Source organism: Rosa rugosa, chromosome 4 (assembly GCF_958449725.1).
Source record: "Rosa rugosa chromosome 4, drRosRugo1.1, whole genome shotgun sequence".
NCBI lineage: Eukaryota > Viridiplantae > Streptophyta > Magnoliopsida > Rosales > Rosaceae > Rosa > Rosa rugosa.
Window position 1 is genome coordinate 25,905,579 of NC_084823.1, and position 5,478 is coordinate 25,911,056.

The 5,478-nt window shown below is 39.8% G+C and overlaps 1 long non-coding RNA gene across 1 annotated transcript; it reads right to left on the bottom strand.

Moving 5' to 3' along the window:
- Nucleotides 1-892: 892 nt before the first annotated feature.
- On the bottom strand, nucleotides 893-2,702 carry LOC133742342 (uncharacterized). Its single transcript, XR_009862519.1, has 2 exons — nucleotides 2,047-2,702; nucleotides 893-1,121 (listed from the first exon to the last, which is right to left on the bottom strand). It is a non-coding gene; the product is annotated as an uncharacterized LOC133742342 (long non-coding RNA).
- Nucleotides 2,703-5,478: the final 2,776 nt, after the last annotated feature.

A 5,478-nucleotide genomic window follows, 5' to 3' on the forward strand; every position in this document is an offset into this window, starting at 1 on the left:
TTGTGATGAACTATAATTTGAGACCCGTGGGAACAGAGCATATTCCGGAGTCCAATTATAGCCGCTCCCCTAAGGGAGGGCGCCAAGAGCGAAGAGCGAAACCCTAAATTTAGGGACAATTCTGGATGTTTTGGTCCATATTCTTGCTCTAATAAGGAAGGTAACCGTCAAAACAAGTGAACACGGAACCGAAGAGGTCAACGTGGAACGAGAGAGGGAGGCAACGCCTCTGGCCATGTTGGTGGCGCCACCAACATTAAGAGCCATCCAAATGAAGCTTTCAAAGCGCCTCAATCAATGGAGTCTGAGCACAGAGATGAATGTTCCCGATGTGGAATATCCAGTCATTGGGCACACATTTATAGAGCTCATGAAGATATTGTCACCGCCTACAAAGCATATTGTAAAGCAAGAAAAGCTCACTATGTGGAACAAGAAGATCATGAAGATGATCTAGAATGAAGGGTTGAAGACTTCAAATCTAGCTGGGATAAATAGATCACCAATTCTATTTAAGTCTTTACTTTTCCAAGAGATGTAATAGGCAATTTCCATATACTTTGTAGTAAATGTCATTGGTTTAGTTTTTCTTCACATAGGCTCATCTGAAATGAGTATGATGTCTAGGAAGGTTTTGAGATAAGTGGTACTTAAGCGAGCTTTGCTCCACCGACATCTCTCTACTCACCTGGTCATATTTATTTTAGAGTTACTGAAAGAAGTCAAACGACTACCTTTGTTTTGCATTAGCTAGCATTTGGATTAGATTCTCTGAATGGTTAAGAGACAATGATGTACACCATTGGCTTATGAATAAAATTTTGAGTTCTTTTCTGTCACGCCCCGAATTTTAAATACAATTAAAATCCGAAACATGAATTATACAACTTAATAGAATAAACGTCCTGAATTTTTTTCTCACAAACAACCACACTTCACACCTCTCAATATTACAATAAATCAAATCCTCAAGTTAATTATTACAACACACTCTCACCAAATCAAATTGTAAGGCTCAATGAGCTTAACTCACCTCACTATTACAAATGCTGTAAAACTATAACAAATACTCTAACCCGCTCGATCACCGCCCTGATTCTCCTGACCTGCAGGATTACCCGCTACACCGTTTGAATAGTGTACCGGGATTGCAACAATACAAACCCGGTAAGCTTTTTGCAAAGCTCGTATGAGTAAATGAAAGGATTGCACGATTTAAAGTAACACAATCAACTCAAGCACATTTTAATTTTGTTTTGCATAAGAATTGAAGTGTACAACATCACTTCAAGCATCAATCAACTCACATCTCATCATAACTACTCAATAATAAACAACTTCTTACTCAATATATACTCACAGGCTTATGATTTATTTATATAAATCATCCCATGCAGTATATTATACTTACAGGCTTATGATTAATTATATTAATCACCCCATTCAGTATATCATACTTACAGGCTTATGATTAATTATATTAATCACCCCATTCAGTATGTCATGTCATACCCAAGGGCATATGATAACTCGTTTATCCCCCAAGCAGTATGACGGCAGACAGACTAGAGCTCTAACTGTATCGTAAAGTGTCACCTGGGCCAAGGTTCACCTTACGAATGACTGCTTTTCTCAATTCACTCGACTCCTCATTTAATTCATCTCAACGACTCAACTATCGCACTTTACTCAATTACCCATTATCATAGACAACACAACATCTAAGATAAATCACATATTCCAAGGGTAATGCTCAAAATATAACTCAGTAAATCACACCATCCAATATATATTCCACGTAAATATATATATACGTAGTCACCCACACAAGAGTGACCACTAATACCAACTATAGTTCACATGCAATAAAATCTAGAAATTCATTTTTATAGTTTAAATACATTTTACTTACCTATGGACCGTAGTCGATCAAGTCCATATAATTTAAAACAAATATTTATTTTCGTAAAACAATTTCCACAATTTCTCAATTAAATAAAATCACTGAATTTCGGTTCGTGAATGAACCATGTGCGATTTACTCACCTCGATATTCCCGCTGCGTCTTCAATTCAACACAATACACACCGAAACCGCTCACCCAAGGAAGACCGTCAATCACCTAGTCAAACATGACCTTAACTTAGCCAACAACTCAAAAACATACTCAAACAACAATCCAACGGTCGGATCGAAATTAAATGATGATCCAACGGTCGGATCCTCACGGATCGCCTTTAGGATCACCCTCCAAAAATCATCACGAAGATCCAACGGTCAGATCTTCCTGAATCGTCCTTACTAACATCTTCACAAATTTATACGAAAATCCGACGGACGGATTCTCACGAATCGCCTCCCTAATCACTGTTTTGCATTTATACGAAGATCCAACGGTCGGATCTTCGCCCATGACCACACAAAGCCACTGGGACAGTCATAAGATCATCATATCAAAACTACAAGTCCATCTGACGGTCCTAACTTCACAGATCACAAATCTAACGATCGAAATCGATCTAAACTTAAAAATTCATAACTTAATCATACGATATCCAAAAATTGCGTATAATATATCAAAATGATCGTATTGAAATATAGAATCTGAAAATGTACAGAAACCATATTTTTGACCCCCGGAGGTGGCCGGAAAGGGCCGCCGGAGTTAGTGGCAGAGCCGCCGCCGACCACCACCAATGGTGTCGGGGCCGGGCTGCTCTTCTTCCTCTCATCATGCTTAACAACTTTCATAACTACCATGTAAGCTGAAAATGACCGGAAGTGGTTGAAATTACCTAAAACAGTCGAGGTGGCCGGAATTTTTTCCAGAAACCGGCGAGAATTTGCAGAAGTCGGCGAAGCCCCGATCAACGTAAAAATGTCCTCCTTTCGCTTCGATTCCTTCAGGAGACTTGTTCAGAACTTAAAGACGAACTCACTGGTTCAAGAATCACTCAAAACGAAGCTCTACAGCTCGAGATATCTTGATCGAAAGCGTCGGTGGCCGGAAAATTTCCAGAATCCGGCGAGCTTGAATTCCGACGTAAAAACTTCAATTTCTCGCTTCGATCCCTTCTGAAGAGTTGTTAAGAAACTCAAGGAGAACTCACTGGATCAAGAATCACTCAAAACAAAGCTCTACAACTCGAGATATCGAGCTCCACAGTCCAGTTTCGATCTAGGTCGGGTTGAGCTTCCAGTCGCCACCACAAGCCACGCCGACGTGCAAGGTTACTTCTGGGAGCTTCAGGAAGTTGAGGCGAGCTCGTGGATGAAGTTTGGTGAGGATTGATGGCCGGTAGCTTGAGATATCAAGCTTGGAACCAAAATGAGCTCAAACCGGCCTCGTGTTCCACCGTCGTGTACGGTTCAAGAGCCGGCGAAAGGCTACCACCGGCAGCTGCGCAAGGAAGAAGTGAAGGGTTGGGACGTGGTCTAGGGTCGATCGATGGCCTATGGAGCGAGAACGAGCTTGGAGAAGTTTGCTCTGTTCTTGGATGCTTTCGGACGAGAGAGAGTGAGAGAGAGGTCGATAGAGAAATGAAAAAAAGAAACAGAATGATGGCTCTCCGACAAGAGGAGGATCGTTACAGCTAAAGGGAGGGGTGAGAAAACTAAAGGAAGGGTGAAATGTTTGTCTTTGATTCTTTCACGAGATGGTATTATTCCTCTATCGAGGTTCGTATTATTCCTCCGACGAGTTTCGTACAATTCCTCTAACGAGGTTATTACATTTTCATTATGACTCCATTTTGATTCTGAGCATATTACTTTGTGACTACGATGACTAGGCCATCAAGATTAGTTCAAGGACATGGAATAGCCCAAATTCAATTTGCCAAATGGCACCTTGATTATTGTCACAAAAATTCTCTACGCTCCTAGGGCGAATCTGTTAGGTTCATAATTACCTAGTCATTATTCTCCTAATCTTACAATTTTGCTTAACCTTTGTGTTTATTTATGTATATTTTTTATGTTTTCCTTATCATGCTAGGAAATGATGGAGAATCTTGGAAATGCACTAAAAAGTCAATTTTAGCACATTTTCCTACTCCGTCTAGGAGAAACCGAGCTAGGCAAGGAAGGAAGAGCTGAAGACTGACCAAATGAACTCCAAATGAGTTGAAACTTTCCAGATCCATTCTAGAAATCCTAAGGATCATTTATTATGAAGATTGAAATAGCTAGTTCTGAGTGGAAGGCCTTCAAAAGATCGGTCCAAGTTTCTGACTAAAAGACAAAAACTGTAAAACCGGACCTGTACAGATTCCGGCAGCAGTTCCGGCCAAACCACGGTGAACCAAGCTCTGAAATTTTACCAGGATGATCTACACTCATGTCGGAATATTTGGTATGAAGAATTCAAAGGCTAATTTCGAACTATCGGTGGAGATTCAATTGAAGGAATAAAGGAGAAGAAAGTGCACAAACAGACAAAAAATGGGTCAACCGTGGTCAACGCCGGATTCTGGACATTTCCGGCCGAGACCATGTGTGGAGGACAAGGAAGAGCTGACTAGGGTTAGATACTTTAGGTGGGAAGACTTTAGGTCTATGTTATTTTGAAATTCAAAATTTGAAATATGACAAGTGGTCACATTCTTACACCTTACACCTTTGTCTCTCATTTATTACCGTGTTCCCATACACAATGACCCTTCTACCCTTACTTTTTCTCCTCCATCAAAATATTTATGGGCTTTCTAGGACATTTCTATGTGGAGTTAAAGACTAGATCCGCATTTTCTGCTTACACATTTGTCAATCACATCTAGCCCTTCATTTCCTTTGATCTCCACCCTCCATTCATCACTTTTGGCTTATAAAAACACCCTCCCTTCATCACTTTTGGCCTATAAAAACACCCTCCCCTCACTTTGGACGTTTTTTCATGCCTTCCTTCATCAATTTCATCTCCTTTCTCTCTCCATTTTCTATAGTTCTTCATCATGTAGTTCATAGTTCTTAGTTTTTGTGTAGAGAAAAGTGTAAAGTGTCTTGGGTTTTTACCAAAAACCAAAGATCCTTTACATCTTTGATCAATCATACCTTAGTTTCATCATTTCAAGCCTTTGTTCTTCAAGTTTTCTAAGAGTTTTGTGGATTTGTATGGCAATTTGGGTTTGAGAAAACTGAAATTTCCATACTTTGAAACATCTCTCACTAGTTTTGCATCAAGGGGAGCTAGTTTGGTAACCAACCACTTTCTCCACTCTTCCTCTCTTTTGCTTGATGTTATTATGTTTATGGGTTTGATGTATGTAACTATGGGTTGTGAGTAGAATAAATTTGGGGCTAGGCCTTAGCCCTAGCCAAACTCATGTATAAAATAGTGTGATGTCATGTTTTTTGATGAATATGCATGTTTTGAATCCTTTAGCTACTTTACTTTAATGCTTTCTTACATGTGTTTTTGGATTTTTCACCTAGAAGCATGTTGTAGGAATTAATGAAATCGGAAACTTTAGCTTGACT